This window comes from Papio anubis, chromosome 4 (genome assembly GCF_008728515.1).
Source record: "Papio anubis isolate 15944 chromosome 4, Panubis1.0, whole genome shotgun sequence".
Classification (NCBI taxonomy): Eukaryota; Metazoa; Chordata; class Mammalia; order Primates; family Cercopithecidae; genus Papio; species Papio anubis.
In genome coordinates this window covers 125,765,319-125,779,696 of record NC_044979.1, presented here as the reverse complement: position 1 = coordinate 125,779,696, position 14,378 = coordinate 125,765,319, and the positions used below count along the sequence as shown (strand labels likewise).

The window sequence follows — 14,378 nt, the reverse complement described above, 5'->3', positions numbered from 1 at the left end:
CAGACATAGATGAACAATGACAAGCATCAAGACCATCCCAGAAAACATGACCTCACCAAATGAACCATATAAGGCACTAAAGACCAATCCCAATCACACATCTCAGGACAGAGATATGTAACCTTTCAGAGAACTCAAAATAGCTGTTTTAGAAGAGCTCAATGAAAATCAAGATAACAGAGAAAAGAAATCCAGAATCACATTAGACAAATTTACCAAAGAGATTAAAATAATTTTTAAAAATCAAGCAGAAATACTGAAACTGAAAAATTTAATTGACATACTGAAGAATGCATTAAAGTCTCTTAACAGCAGAACTGGTCAAGCAGAAGAAAAAATTAGTGAACTTGAAGAAAGCTATTTGAAAATACAGTTAGAGCAGACAAAAGAAAAATGAGGCTGCGTGTGGTGGCTCACACCTGTAATCCCAGCACTTTGGGAGGCCAAGAAGGGCGGATCACGAGGTCAGGAGATCGAGAACATCCTGGCTAGCACGGTGAAACCCCATCTCTACTAAAAAACATACAAAAAATTAGCCGGGCATGGTGGTGGGTGCCTGTAGTCCCAGCTACTCGGGAGGCTGAGGCAGGAGAATGGCGTGACCCCGGGAGGCGGAGTTTGCAGTGAGCTGAGATTGCGCCACTGCACTCCAGCCTGGGAGACAGAGCGAGACTCCATCTCAAAAAGAAAGAGAAAAAAAAATAAAAGAAAAGGAAAATGAAACTAAAAATAAAGTGCGCCTAAGAGATCTAAAAATAGCCTCAAAACGGCAAATCTAAGAGTTATTGGCCTTAAAAAGGAGGCAGAGAGAGAGAGGGATAGGAAGAGAAAGACTACTCAAAGGGATAATATCAGGGAACGTCTCAAACCTAGAGAAAAATATCAATGTTCAAGTACAAGAAGGTTATAGAACACCAAGCAGATTTAACCCATAGAAGACTACCTCAAGGCATGTGATAATCAAACTCCCAAAGGTCAAGGATAAAGAAAGGATCCTAAAAGCAGCAAGAGAAAACAAACAAACATACGATGGAGCTTCAACGTGTCTGGCAGCACACCTTTCAGTGAAAACCTTACAGGCCGAGAGAGAGTGGCATGACATATGTAAAATGCTGAAGAAGAAAACCTTTTAGCCAAGAATGGTATAACCAGCAAAAATATCCTACAAACATGAAGGATAAATGAAGACTTTCCTAGACAAATAAAAGTTGAAGGATTTCATTAACACCAAACCTGTCTTAAAATAAATACTAAAGAGAATTCATATATATAAAATATATATATATAATATATAATATATATATATATATATGAGAAACCATTTGAAGGTACAAGACTCACTGGTAATATTAGGTTAACTCAAGAGGAACTGTGGGCCAGGCACAGTGGCTCATGCTTGTAATCCCAGCACTTTGAGAGGCTGAGGCTCACGAGGTCAGGAGTTCGAGACCAGCCTGGTCAACATAGTGAAACCCCATCTCTACTAAAAATACAAAAATTAGCTGGGCATGGTGGTGGGCACCCACCTAAGTACCTAAGTAATCCCAGCTACTCAGAAGGCTGAGGCAGGAGAACTGCTTGAACCTGGGAGGCGGAGGTTGCAGTGAGCTGAGATCACGCCATTGCACTCCAGCCTGGCCGACAGAGCTAGACTCCGTCTCAAAGAAAAAAAGAGGAACTGTGTTTTTTGCCATTACTTTTAATGCCATAACTTTTAATAGCAAAAACTGCAACTACTTTTGCACCAACCTAATAGTAAGCATACAGATACACATGGAATGTTAAAACAAGCTTATTGTGATGGGTAAAGCGCTCATATCTGGAGTAGAAATACTAAAAAGTAAACGTATCAAAAATAATAAGTACAACAACTTTTCAAGACATAGACAGTATAAGATATAAATAGAAATTTTAAAAATATTAATAAAGTGGAGGGATGAAATTAAAGTGTAAAGTTTTTATTAGTTTTTGCTTGTTTGTTAGTTTCTTTGTTCATTTATGCAATCAGGGGTAAGTTGTAATCAGTTTAAAATAATGAGTTATAAGATGTTATATACAAGCCCCATTGTAACCTCAAATCAAAAAACATACAACAGATACACAAAAAATAAAAAGCAAGAAATTAAAGCATACCATCAGAGAAAATCACCTTGACTAAAAAGAAGACAAGAAAGTAGGTAAAAAGGAAGAGAAGACCACAAACCCACCAGAAAACAAATAACAAAATGACAAGAGTAAGTCCTTAGAAAACAAATAACAAAATGACAAGAGTAAGTCCTTACTTATCAATAATAACATTGAATGTAAATGGATCAAACTCTCCAATCAAGAGATATAGAGTGATTAGCCAGGTGTGGTGGTGGGCACCTGTAATCCCAGCTACTTGGCAGGCTGAGGCAGGAGAATTGCTTGAACCCAGGAAGTGGAGGTTGGAGGTTGCAGTGAGCCGAGACTGTGCCATTGCACTCCAGCCCGGGTGACAGAGCAAGACTCTGTCTCAAAAAAAAAAAAAAAAAAAAAAAAAAAAAAGAAAAGAAAAGAAAAGACAGAGTGGCTGATTGGATTTAAAAAAAAAAAAATGATCTGTTACCTACTAGAACACACTTCACCTAAAAAGACACACATAGACTAAAAATAAAAGGACAGGAAGATAATTCCATGCCAATGGAAACCAAAAAAGAACATGAAAATGTATACTTATATCAGATAAAATACATTTCAAGACAAAAACTGTAAAAACAGACAAGGAAGATTCATTACTTATTGATAAAAGGATCAATTAAGCAAGAGACCATAACCACTATAAATATGTATGTACCCAACATTGGAGCACTTAGATATATGAAGGAAATATTATTAGAGCTAAAGAAAGAGAAAGATTATAATATAATAATAGCTGGAGACTTCAACACTCCACTTTTGGCATTGGACAGATCATCCAGACAGAAAATCAGCAAAAACATTAGACTTAATCTGCAGTATGGACCAAATGGACCTAAAAGATAGTTACAAGACATTTCATACAATGGCTACAGAATGCACATTCATCTCCTCAGCATTTAGCATATTCTCAAGGATACAGAATATGTTAGGTCACAAAACAAGTCTTAAACAATTCAAAATATGAAATCAAGTATTATCCCTGACTACAAAGGAATAAAAGTATAGATGAATAACAAGAGGAACTTGGAAACTACACAAACACATGGAAATTAAGTAATGTGTTCCTGGATGACCAGTGGGTCAATGAGGAAATAAAGAAGGTAATTTTAAAATTTATTGAAACAAATGAAAATGGAAATATAACATACCAAAACCTATGGGATACAGCAAAAGCCGTACTAAGAACAAAGTTTATAGTAACAAGTTCCTACATCAAAAAAAGCAGAAAAACATCAAATAAACAACCTAACAATGCATCTTAAAGAACTAGAAAAGCAAGAGCTAACCAACCCCAAAATTAGTATAAGAAAAGAAAGAATAAAAATCAGAGCAGAAATAAATGAAATTAAAATGAAAAAATACCAAAGATCAATGAAATGAAAAGTTTATTTTTTGAAAACATAAACATAATCTACAAACCTTTAGCCAGACTAGGGGGAAAAAAAAGACGACCCAAATAAATAAATTCAGAGATGAAAAAGGAGACATTATGGCCAGGTGCAGTGGCTCACGCCTGTAATCCCAGCACTTTGGGAGGCTGAGACAGGAGGACTGCTTGAGCCAGGAGTTTGAGACCAACCTGGGAAACATTGTGATACCCCCATCTCTAAAAATAAAAAAATTTAAAAAAAAAAAGAAAAAGGAGGCTTTACAACTGATGCTGCAGAAATCCAAAGGCTCATTAGAGGCTACTATGAGCTACTATATGGCAATAAATTAAAAAACGTAGAAGAAATGGATGAATTCCTAGACGCATACAACCTATCAAGATTGAACTATGAAGAAATTCTAAACCTGAATGGACCAATAACAAGTAATGAGATCAAAACCGATATAAGAAGAAGTCTCCCAGCAAAGACAAGTCCAGGATATGATGGCTTCACTGCTGAATTTCACCAAACATTTAAACAACTAATATTAATTCTACTCAAACTATTCTAAAACATACAGGAGGAGGGAATGCATCAGAACTCATTCAACAAGGCCAGTATTACCCTGATACCAAAACCATATAAAGATATGTCAAAACAAGAAAACTCCAGGCCAATATCTCCGAGGAACATTGATGAAAAACCCCTCAAAAAAATACTAGCAAATTGAACTCAACACACATTAAAAACCATTCATCATAACCAAGTGGCTTTATCCCAGGGATGCAATGATGCTTCAACACACAAAAATCAATCAATATCGTACATCATATCAACAGAATGAAGGACAAAAACCATATGATCATTTTAATTGATGCTGAAAGGGCATCTGATAAAATTCAATATCCCTTCATCATAAAAAATTTCAAAAAACTGGGGATAGAAGGAACATACTTCAACATAATAAAAGCCATGTATCGCAGACCCACAGCTAGTATCATACTGAATGGGAAGAAACTTAAAGTTTTTCCTCTGAGGTCTGGAAAATGACAAGGATGTCCACTTTCATTGCTGTTATTAAACTGGAAGTCCTAGCTAGAGCAATAAGACAAGATATGAAGGGTATCCAAACTGGAAAGGAAGAAGTCAAATTATCCTTGTTTGCAGATGATTTGATCTCCTATTCAGAAAAACCTAAAGACTCCACCAAAAAAAAAAAAACTATTAGAACTGATAAACAAAATTAATGTTACAACACACAAAAATCAACCTACAAAAATCAGTAGCATTTTTATACACAAAAGTGAACAATCTGAAAAAGAAATAAAAACTGATCCAATTTACAGTAGCTATAAATAAAATAAAATACCTAGAAATAAACATGACCAAAAAAAGGAAAAATCTCTATAATGAAAACTATAAAACACTGATGCAAGAGGACACAAAACATGTTCATGGATTGGAAGAATCAATAATATTGTTAAAATGTCCATGCTACCCAAAGCAATCTATAGATTAAATGCAATCCCTATCAAAATACCAATGCCATTCTTCATAGAAAAAGAAAAAACAATCCTAAGATGTATATGGAACCAAAAAAAAAAAAAAAACCACAAAGCAATTCTGAGCAAAAATAACAATACTGGAGGGAATCGCATTACCTGACTTCAAATTATACTACAAAGGTATGATAAGTGAAACAGCATGGTATCAGTATAAAAACAGACACATAGACCAATTGAACAGAATAGAGAACACAGAAATAAATCCATACAGCCACAGATAACTCATTTTCAACAAAGGTGCCAAGCACACACATTGGGGAAAGGATAAGCTCTTCAATAAATGGTGTTGGGAAAACTGGATATCCATATGCAGAAGAAAGAAACTAGACTTTTATCTCTCACCACATATAAAAACCAAATCAAAAGGATTAAAGACTTAAATTTTAAGACCCCAAACTATGAAACTACTACAAAAAACAATGGGGGAAACTCTTTAGGACATTTATTGAGTAATACCCTACAAGCACAGGCAATCAAAGCAAACATAGACAAATGGGATCATCTCAAGTTAAAAACCTTCTGCAAAACAAAGGAAACAATCAACAAAGTGAAGAGATAACCTACACAATGAGAAAATATTTCCAAACAATTTATCTGACAAGAGATTAATAACCAGAATATATTTAAGAAGCTCAAACAACTCAATAGGAAAAAATCTAATAATCCGATTTAAAATGGGCAAAAGATCTGAATAGACATTTCTCCAAAGAAGACATACAAATGTCTTCTTTTGTCTTATTGACAACAGCCATTTTAACATGTGTGAAGTAACTGCTCATTGTGGGTTTTTAAAAATGCCAAACAAGCAAATGAACAGGTTTTCAACATCACTCATTACCAGAGAAAGGCAAATAAAAACTACAATGAGATATCATCTCACCCCAGTTAAAAAAGCTTTTATCCAAAAGACAGGCAATAACAAATGCTGGTGAGGATGTGGAGAAAAAGGAATCCCTGTATACTGTTGGTTGGAATGTCAATCAGTACAGTCTCTATGGAAAACAGTACGGAGTTTCCTAAAAAAAAAAACAAAAAACAAAAATAGAACTACCATATGATCCAGCAATCCCACTAGTAGGTGTATACCCAGAAGAAAGGAAAGTAGTATATCAAAGAGATAGCTCCACTCCCATGTTTGTTACAGCACTATTCACAATAGCCAAGATTTGAAAGCAACCTAAGTATCCATCATCAGATGAATGAATAAAGTAAATGCGGTACATATACATGATGGAGTACTATTCAGTCATAAAAAATAATGAGATCCTGTCATTTGCAACAACATGGATGGAACCGAGGACATTATGTTAAGTGAAATACGCAAGACGCAGGAAGACATGTCCTCACTCATTTGTGGAGCTAAAAATTAAAACAATTGAACCCATGCGGATAAAGAGTGGAATGTTAATCACCAGTAACTACGAAGGGATTGGGAGGGAGAGAAGTGGGGATGGTAAAAATATATAAATAGAATGAATAAGATCTAATATTTGATAGCACAAAAGGGTGACTACAGTCAACAATAATTTACTGTACATTTTAGAATAACTAAGAGTATAATTAGATTGTTTGTAACACAAAGAAAGGATAAATGCTTGAGTTGACGGGTACTCTACTTACCCGGATGTGATTACTGCACATTGAATGCCAGTATCAAATATCTCATGCACCCTATAAATATATACACCTACTATGTATCCATAAAAATTAAAAATTAAAAAACACATGCCCAGTGTGGTGGCTCATGCCTATAATCCTAGCATTTTGGGAGTCTGAGGCAGGTGGATTACCTGAGGTCAGGAGTTCGAGATTAGTCTGACCAACATGCCAAAACCCTATCGCTACTAAAAATACCAAAAAAAAAAAAAAAATCCCAGTTACTTGGGAGACTGAGGAAGGAGAATTGCTTGAACCCAGGAGGCGGAGGTTGCAGTGAGCCAAGATCATACCATTGCACTCCAGCCTGGGCAACAAGAGCTAAACTCCATCTCAAAAAAAAAAAAAAAAAATTAAAAACACAGTAAGCTGTTACTTCACCCATGCTAAAATGGCTATTATCAATAAGACAAACAAGTGCTGGTGAGGACATGGAAAAAAGAGAACCCTTGTACACTGTTCGTGGCAATGTAAATTAGGATAGCCATTATGAAAAACAGTATGGAGTTTCTTCAAAAAATTAAAAATAAAACAACGATCATATGATCCAGCCATCCCACTACTGGATATATTACCTCCCAAAAATGAAGTCAGTACATCAGAGAGATACCTACACTACCATTATTCACAAGAGCCAAGATATGGAAGCAATCTAAGTGTCCATGAATACATGCATGAAGAAAAAACTGTGGCATACATGTGCAATGGAATACTATTCAGCCTTAAAAGTCAGGAAATCCTATCATTTGCAGCAACATGGATGGAACTGGAGGACTTTACACTACGTTACTATGACAAGCACAAAAAGACAAATAGTAAATGATCTCACTAATAGATCAAATTTTTAAAAGTTAAACTTGTACAAACACAGAGTAGAATGGTGGTTATGTGAGTTAGGTAGAGGGTATGGTAGGAGAGATGTTAGTCAAAGGATACAAAATTTTAGTTAGGTAAGAAAAAGTTAAAGAGATCTATTGTACAACATAGTGACCATGTTAATAAAAATATTTTATATTCTTGAAAATTGCTAAGATAGATGTTAAGTTTTCATCACAAAAATAATTGAGATAACACATGTTAATTAAATCAAAGTAACCATTCCACAATGTATATGTATTTCAAAACAATGTTGTACATGAAAAGTACATAGTTTTGTCAATGAAGATTAATTAATGAAAAATAATTTGTATGGCTCTCTCCTGTATTTATCATGTACAGAAAACTGACTACAATATATGGTTTATTGTGATTAATACTGTGACCAAATTTTATACATCCACATATAGTATAGTTATATATTTTACAACATAAACTAATATGTAATACAACATAATACAACAACTATTAAAACATTAAATTTTAAGTATCTTTAACAAATTTTAAAATTTCTAATATGTCAATTTACTAAAAACATCATTTGGGGCTGGGCACGGTGGCTCATGCCTTAATCCCAGCACTTTGGGAGGCTGAGGCAGGTGGATCACCTGAGATCAGGAGTTTGAGATCAGCCTAATATGGTGAAACCCTGTCTCTACTAAAAATATAAAAATTAGCCAGGTGTGGTGGCAGGCGCATGTAATCCCAGCTACTCGGAAGGCTGAGGCAGGAGAATCACTTGAATCCAGGAAGTGGAGGTTGCAGTGGGTCAAAATCGTGCCACTGCACTCCAGCCTGGGTGACAAGAGCAAAACTCTGTTTCAGAAAACAAACAAAAAAACAAAACATATCATTTGGAAACCAGTACAAGTAGAAATTTTCCATTCTCCAATAATTAGTACCACAAGTATAGGAATCAGACAATAAGTTACTGCTTACTACACTATTCTAACTTAGTATGATGCTAAATAATTATATAAATGTCAAAGGTATAATCTTTAGCCAAAGGTAAATTGTACTTTCTTGTTTTAAAAAGTTTATCACTCTTTTTTCTAGTGACCAGTTTAAAATGGTTTCTACATTAGGTAGTAATGAGTTTATGTAACATGTCTACACACTAGTATTTTTGCTTCCATTCTGTTTAAAGTGCTTTTCAGCATCCTCAATGTCATGATTGACACAGAGACAGATAATATGTACATGGGGCATTGGGAGCACTGGGATAAACAAAGAGGTTCTTCCCAGACTCTGTAGATTTTGGCTTAAAGCAGCGTTCAGCAAACTTCTATGAGAATGAATCATGGTCAAAGTAAGCATTAGTTTAAATAAAACAGAGTTTATGTTCCTCATTAGTAACTGTTAACTTACAGATTACCAGAGTTACCAATATTAGCCCAAGTTAAAATGTTACTTTGAGACTATGAATGATACACATATATTTAACTTAATCATTCCAAAGCCTGCCCTCTTTCATTTTTACCTTGCAAAACTCCCCAAGGGTAGTGACGGCCTCTGACCATCCTTTCTGCAACTTTCACTTCATCCATACTCCCCACCACAGCAAAGGGTAACAGCACCTAGAAAACAAGAATATCAATTGAATTCTCTAGCACCAATAGAGCTTACTCTATTACTCTCACTCCTGTTATAAAAATGACAGTGATGATGATATTGTAATAAATTTAATTAGGGATCTACCCTGTATCTCATTTTAAGACTTAACAATATGCACTAATTGGTTTCTGTCAGCATCAGTCCCAGGCTGTGCACACAGTTGGAAACTGTCTACTGAGCAGAGCCTAAAGCAAGGTATCCTGCTGTGGGAAACACAGAGAAAAAAGATTTTCAGTAGACATCATTTTTCTCCCACTATCTTTACCCTGAACCATCTTTACCCTGAATGTTGAAGAAATAACATACAAATAACTTTTAACTCTGGTATAAAGTCAAAAGACAAAAATATTAAAAATAACTACAACTATTAGAATAATTAATGGATATAATATAAAATGTATTAATAAGCAATACTGTATATATCTCAATAAATTACGTGTTTTTTTTGAGACAGAGTCTGGCTCTGTCACCCAGGCTGGAGTGCAGTGGTGTGAGCTTGGCTCACTGCAACCTCCACCTTCCAGTTTTGAGCAATTCTCCTACCTCAGTCTCCCTAGTAGCTGGGATTACAGGCACCCGCCACCACGCCTGGCTAATTTTTGTATTGTTTAGTAGACACTGAGTTTCACCATGTTAGCCAGGCTGGTCCTGAACTCCTGACCTCAGATGATCTGTCACGTCAGCCTCCCAAAGTGCTGGGATTACAGGCATAAGCCACCATGCCCGGCAAAAAGAATTGTTTAAATTTTACAGTACTTAGCATTTCAATTCAGAAATCTATTTACTGTTTGCAGTATCTTAAAGGAGGTATTTCACAAATAAATAAATAAATAAATAAATAACAGAGGTATAAATAATAAGAAAAGAGAAATGGAAGAAATGGAATTGACAGTTATCAGTTTAGACTCTGTGTTTCAGATCCTTCACAAAGATTTTGGCACTTACACCTCAAAAAAAGAAAAAAAAAAAGCCTTAATAGAGGTGTCATTGATCCCATAGCATAGATAAGTTAACAGTCTCAGGGAAGATGAGTGAATTGTGCAGGATCTCTTGGCTTTTAAGTAGAGAAGATAGGATAGAAATCTAAATCTATATACTTTCAAAATTTATCATCTTTCAGCCGGGCATGGTGGCTCATGCCTATAATCCCAGCGCTTTGACAGGCCGTGGTGGGCAGATCACCTGAGGCCAGGAGTTCGAGACCAGCCTTGCCAACATGGTGAAACCCCATCTCTATTAAAAACAGAAATGAGTTGGGTGTGGTGATGGGCATGTATAATCCCAGCTACTCAGAAGGCTGAGGCAGGAGAATTGCTTGAATCCAGGAGGCAGAGGTTCAGTGAGCTGAGATCGCACCATTGCACTCTGGCCTGAACAACAAGAGCAAGACTCCATCTCAAAAAAAAAAAAAAATTATCACCTTTCAAAGTTTAAGCTGATATTTTAGGTATTTACTACACACAAAATGTTTATACAAATAAAGAGTTTAGTCATCTTTACTACTGCCCTGATTCTAAAACCAGAGACAACACAGCATTCCGCATCCAACCCCCATCTATTTGTTTTGAGGCAAGTGCATTTGAGAGTTGAAGGCTCCCTTTTAACACTCAAGACCTACTTGTGAAATAGGGGCCCTGACTTGGATGCAGCAAACAGAGAAGATGGGGGCCCTGACCATCCTTGCCGAGTTCATGAGGCAGTGGCTCATTATGTGGGGAAGCAATCCAAAGAATCTCAGACTGCTGCTCCTCCACAATGAGCTCTCAGTTAGTTACCAGTGGGTGCCTGAAGTTTCAAGGTGGGATGGGGGGGCTGGGTAACCTGTCATTGTTTCCACTCACAATTACAGAACATTGCCTCAGAGATTTTGCCCTGGAGGGGAAACAGGCCATGAAACAGAGAAAACCCATCCAAAAATTTAAATGTCATCCCAAGGGACCTGAATAGCCAAAAAAATATTGAAAAGAAAGACCAAAGTTAGAGGTCTCACACTTCTAGAATTCAAAACATATTACAAAGCTACAGTAATCGAAATAGTTTGGAAGTAGCATAAAGACACATGTAGACCAATGGAATCAAATACAGAGCCCAGAGTTAATCCTCCCTTACCTATTCTTCTGTTGATAGACATTTGGGTTGCTTCCGGCTCTCAGCTACTGTGAATAATAACACAATTTATATGGCTTTGCAAATATCTAAGACGCTGCTTTCAATTCTTTCAGATATATACCCAGAAACAGGATTGTTAGATCATATGGTAATTTTATTTTCAATTCTGGAGAAACCACCTATATTAGTCTGTTTTCACACTGCTGATAAACCTATACCCGAGACTGAGAAGAAAAAGAGGTTTAACTGGACTTACACTTCCACATGGCTGGGGAGGCCTTAGAAGCATGGTGGGAGGTGAAAGGCACTTCTTACATGGCAGCAGCAAGAAAAAATTAGGAAGCAAAAGCAGAAACCCTTGATAAACGCATCAGATCTTGTGAGACTTACTCACTATCACGAGAATAGCATGGGAAAGACCGGCCCCCATAATTCAATTACCTTCCCCTGGGTTCCTCCCAAAACATGGGGGAATTCTGGGTGATACAATTCAAGTTCAGATTTGGGTGGAGACACAGTCAAACCAGACCACCACCATACTGTTATTTGTAGTGTTCTACATGAGAAAAACTATAAAACTCTATTGAAAAAATCAGAGACAGGCTGGGCATGGTGGTTCACGCCTGTAATCTCAGTCCTTTGGGAGGCCAAAAGGGGTGGATCACCTCAGGTCAGGAGTTCAAAACCAGCCTGGCCAACATGGCCAGCTGACATGGCCAACTCCATCTCTACCAAAAATACAAAAAAAAAAAAAAAAAAAAATTTTAAAAAAAAAGGAAGAAAAAGAAAGAAAGAAAAGAAAAGAAAAACTCAGGGACTATCTAAATAAATAGAGAGCCATTCCACGTACATGGATAGAAAGACTCACTATTGTCAACACGTCAATTTTCCATAACTTAACCTATGAATTCACCACAATCCCAATCAAAATTTCACCAAATTATTTTATGAATAATAAACTAACTCCAAAATTTATATGAAAAGGCAAAATAACTAGAATAGCCAACACAATATTGAGGAAGAACCAAGTTGGAAGACATACTATTCAACCTCAGGATTTACTACAAATCCATAGTAATCAAAACAGCAGGGCATAGGCAAAATGATAGACAAACAGATCAATAGAACAGAATAGAGAGCCCAGAAATATGCCTACACAAATATAGTCAATTGATATTTGACAAAGAAGCAATGGGAATTCAATGCAGAAAAGATATTCTTTTCAACAAATGGTGCTGGAACTGGATATTTACATGCAAAAATAAGAATCTATAAATAGACCTTACATATTTCACAAAATTAACTCAAACCAAATCATAGGCCTAAATGTAAAGCATAAAATGATAAAATTCCTAGAAGATAATGTAGAGTCCTAATTAGGGAAGGGCAGTCAGGCTGGTGGGAGCAGGGGAAACCGAAAAAAAAAGGGAAGCAGATAAGCTACAAGTCTGCCTTTCTTTTAATCCGGAACACACAGCCCTTCTGCACAAACAAGTCACAATCTTCCTGTGCCTGGCTACCAGCAGACCCTCGGTTGATACAAAAAATTGCAAGTTAGCTCACTGCACTGATAGTGGCAGGAGGCAGACAAATGCCTAGCAGATAGGGACAAGTCCCCAGGGAAATCCCACCTCCAAGCCAAGGACAGTTTAAACCCTGAAAGCCAAGCTACAAGTCAAATCCACGGACTGGACTGAGAAGCTGCCTCCCTGCCTGGTGCTCTTTCCTCTGACTGATCCCCGCCCTTCACCTGATTTACATACACACCTACACTTCCTAATTGTTTTTTCACATTGTTGTGCCCACCTTTGGGTGGTGCCTTTGTTTTAAACTTTTTGCACACACACAAACCAATCAGCATCTACTCTCCTGTTCTGAGCCCATAAAAGCCCTGGGCTTAGCCACACAAGGAGAGAAACTGCTCCCAGGTCCTCTCTCCACTGAAAGCTGTTCCATCACTCAATAAAATTCTTCTCTGCCTTCCTCATCCTTCAATTGTCATTGTCAGGGTATCCTCATTCTTCTTGGATGTGGGAAAAGAGCTCGTGAACCCCCCCATCTCAGGTAGAAGCTATAACACAGGCAGGCTGGGCATGCTGGTCCAGCCGCAGGCTGAGTTGCTGTGCAAGCCAGACTGGGCCAAGTGGATGGGGAGCCTCCTGTGTGGCAGGTAGCATGCCCAAGCAAGGCCCAGGAGGCGGGTGTCACTGGTTAGAGGTCCTTGGCTGGCAAAATGACTAAGAATCTTGCATCACAACTTTGGCATTATCAGCGCTACACAAAGCCCTCTTCAGCATACAGCCTAAGAACTAGCTTATAAAATCTCAGGCAATCCTTTGTTTGCAGTCAGCTTCTTTGTTGCAAGCTGCCCATTGCCTCCCTAGCAATGTATTTTCCTACTTTCTTTAATAAGTCTACCTTCCCCACCTACAGCAAGTTAAATTTTTCCTTTTTTTTTTTTCTTTTCTTTGAGAGAATCTCACTCTGTCACCCAGGCTGGAGGGCAGTGGTGCAATCTTGGCTCACTGCAACCTTTGCCTCAACGAGGTAAATTCTTTTTTTTTTTTTTTAGAGACGGAGTTTCGCTCTTGTTAACCAGGCTGGACTGCAATGGAGTGATCTCGGCTCACAGCAACCTCCACCTCCCAGGTTCAAGCGATTATCCTGCCTCAGCCTCCCAAGTAGCTGGGATTACAGGCATGCGGCACCACGCCCAGCTAATTTTGTATTTTTAGTAGAGGCAGGTCTCAAACTTGGTCAGGTTGGTCTGACTAGTCTCAAGGTTGGTCAGGCTAGTCTCAAACTCCCAACCTCAGGTGATCCACCCACCTCGGCCTCCCAAAGTGCTGGGATTACAGGCATGAGCCACCAAGCCCGGCTGGTAAATTCTATTATGCCTACACCACCAGTCCAGATAGTCATCACTCCCTTGCAACAGATAACATAAAAGGAAATGTAGGTGACTTTGGGTTTAGCAATGACTTCATCGATATAACACTGAAAACATCATCGATGAATGGAAAGA

At 37.4% G+C, this 14,378-nt stretch overlaps 1 long non-coding RNA gene across 1 annotated transcript in view; it reads right to left on the bottom strand.

Moving 5' to 3' along the window:
- LOC116274537 overlaps positions 1-14,378 on the bottom strand; it is a 120,600-nt gene that overhangs the window by 91,991 nt on the left and 14,231 nt on the right. Inside the window, exon 4 of the long non-coding RNA XR_004183282.1 lies at positions 9,111-9,207. This is a non-coding gene — a long non-coding RNA (uncharacterized LOC116274537). The remainder of the gene's footprint in view (positions 1-9,110; positions 9,208-14,378) is intronic.